Consider the following 2,602-nt stretch of genomic DNA (forward strand, 5'->3'; position numbering starts at 1 on the left):
CATACATGTACAGTTTCTGATGCCATTTTTTTAAATGCAAATTTGGCCCCTTGAGAGCTCAACCGATTTGAATAAAAAAATATTTGTTTTCGTGCATCAACCAATTCACATAAGAACTGTGTACCATCAGTTTCCTATAAATAAACAATTTGTCCAGCTCAGTTATTTGACAAAGTTATGTGTTCTCTCAAGTCACATGTTTGTTGTAGCAAATAGGGGAAAACACGGCCCAAGTACAGATTCAATGGGCTTTTAAAACTGTATTTTCTTATCAACTCACCAAATATGCCTTCACTAGTTTTTCAGGCTCTTCATTCAAGTAGGTGCACAGAGACTTGATGACACAGGCTCTTCGGGTGTGTATAGTGTCATTCTGTGGGGTGGGGACAAGATTAACTCAAACTTCAGTGGCGGCACAGCTTAAGAGTACTCTTTGGGAAGAAAATGCATTGAGAATGACTATTAAATATACACAATTTAAATATACACAAACATAATGATTGTTGTTTCCAAAACAATGGTGTAGTTTATAATGCTTAAGCAATTTGTACCTACAACTCTCCTTTGTAACACACTGCCTGCACTGCCACATACACGTCACTGAAAGAGAAAGAAAAGGAAAGGTCAGTAATCAAGGATAGTTAGTTATACATTATATGTGTGAGTGTTAAGAAAAACTACTTACATGTAATAAAGGTGAGGTTCACACCAGAAGAGCATGGGGACAGCTTTATATTGTGATGTATTTCATCTTTTGTATGAAGAAAATAATCATTTTCGCTGTAAAAAAGTAAAGAAAAAAAGTGTATAAGACTGACTTCAAAAAATGGGCCAAAGAAAATACCACTACTGGCTGCTGTTACTAAATATAAAGTTTTACTTATATTAATAAGTATATTCCATAAATAAAACATGTATACCTATTCAATCATAACTTTAACTGCCATTTATTAGGACACTTCAAATATGGTCGACTGCATCATAGATTTTACTTGACAAGTTTTGCACACTGTAATCAATAAGCTGGGTAGCATTAAGTAACATGTTTGAAAAGACAGAAATGGCTAGATACAGAACGTTTAAATTAATATTTTGCTGATATACATACATGAAGGCCAGGCCAACATAAAAATGGCACATTACGCTAACGTTAACGTTAGCTAACGTTGCATTAACTTACAAACAGAAAAAAACCGGGAAAAAAACGGGTGTATGATGTTTTCGACTCTGACGTCTGCATTCAATTTATCTCCTGTTTTACCCTCCCATTGTTGGGGTAGAGTTATATTTGCTGAAAATCAGCGAAAAAAATTGCTAGAGTTGCCATATTCCCCTTTAACGTTAAGGTGAAACTCGTATCGACAAAGACACAGAATTGAACCCAACACATGTGCTTCAAGTCTGGGAAAATAAGCCTGCTTAGAAACATCGCAACACTGTCTAATAACTTAGTTTTATCCCACAGTAATAATTACAAATAGGTACATATATCAGGTACTTACCCTCAATATCAAGGATGCAGAACGATTAGACCGCTCACAAAACGTCAGGAATTTCAGCCTTCTCCACAGTACATTTGAGCCCGGCCGCGTGTCCCCGAACTTCCCGCCGCAGTACTGAGCATGCGCAGTGTGACTCACCAGAGAGAATTGTTGATATGAAGCGCCTCAATCTCATTGAATCAACAAGTGCAGATCTAATTCATTCAATTATTTCTTAATTTAGTTCCAACTAACAAGAATGAATCATTTAACACAAGTAAACTCGTTATATTCTTATTAATCAGACATATTTTTATTTAGCAAATCAAGCAAGTGGCTAGTTGAGTTTTTTGAGTGCAGTGGGCACATTTACCACATTTAATGCGCAATCGATCTGGGTCGATTTCATGTGCGCGAGCCCTGTGTGACGGGCTGTGTTTCTGTGTAGGAATGAGCACTGGGCATTTTGTCTACAATCATAACACCATCGGCCGTGGTCGGAACACCAGAAAATACATTCTATGGGATTTATCTGGGTAGCCGTAAAGCGGCGTTTGTGTGCAGGCAAGCGGGCTGTGTCGCCGACTTGTTTACTGTAGAATACACTGGAACAGTCGCATTTACTGGAACTGAACGAGCGAGAAGTTGCCATAGAAACAGAGAGCGTCAACACGCTGGCGTTTGTTTGCAGGTGTGCGTGTATTACAATAGACTCGTCCACTGCAATATTGACATTTTCCAGAGAAATGTGTGAGAATGGAGGTAGTGACGCAAGGAAACCATAGAAACGGTGCTTGGGTGCAGGCGAGCGGGTTGTACAACGCGCTCGTTGGCTGCAAAAATACACATCTGCAGTCGCCTTTTCAGGGAACTGACAGAGCGAGCATTGACGGCAAATTTTTTTGTTATATTTTTTTTTTTTTTGCCGGTAGACCCGGGGATCGAACACGGGTCTCTCGCGTGAAAATCTGAGAATCTGCCACTGGGCCACAGGGGAAGACACAAAGGATTTTATATAGCGCGAATATTATCAGAGAAGCACTGGGCAGGCAGTGGGCATTTTGTCTACACTCATAACACCATCGGCCGTGGCCGGAACACCAGAAAATACACTCTAGGGG

General features: G+C 39.6%; 1 long non-coding RNA gene across 1 annotated transcript; it reads right to left on the minus strand.

The window, feature by feature from the left end:
- Nucleotides 1-551: 551 nt before the first annotated feature.
- Nucleotides 552-1,839, minus strand: LOC309478354. Its single transcript, XR_014198942.1, has 3 exons — nucleotides 1,503-1,839; nucleotides 686-780; nucleotides 552-600 (listed from the first exon to the last, which is right to left on the minus strand). It is a non-coding gene; the product is annotated as an uncharacterized lncRNA (long non-coding RNA).
- Nucleotides 1,840-2,602: the final 763 nt, after the last annotated feature.

The sequence above is a fragment of the Leuciscus leuciscus genome, assembly GCF_965113295.1.
Source record: "Leuciscus leuciscus genome assembly, chromosome: 1".
NCBI classification, from domain to species: Eukaryota; Metazoa; Chordata; class Actinopteri; order Cypriniformes; family Leuciscidae; genus Leuciscus; species Leuciscus leuciscus.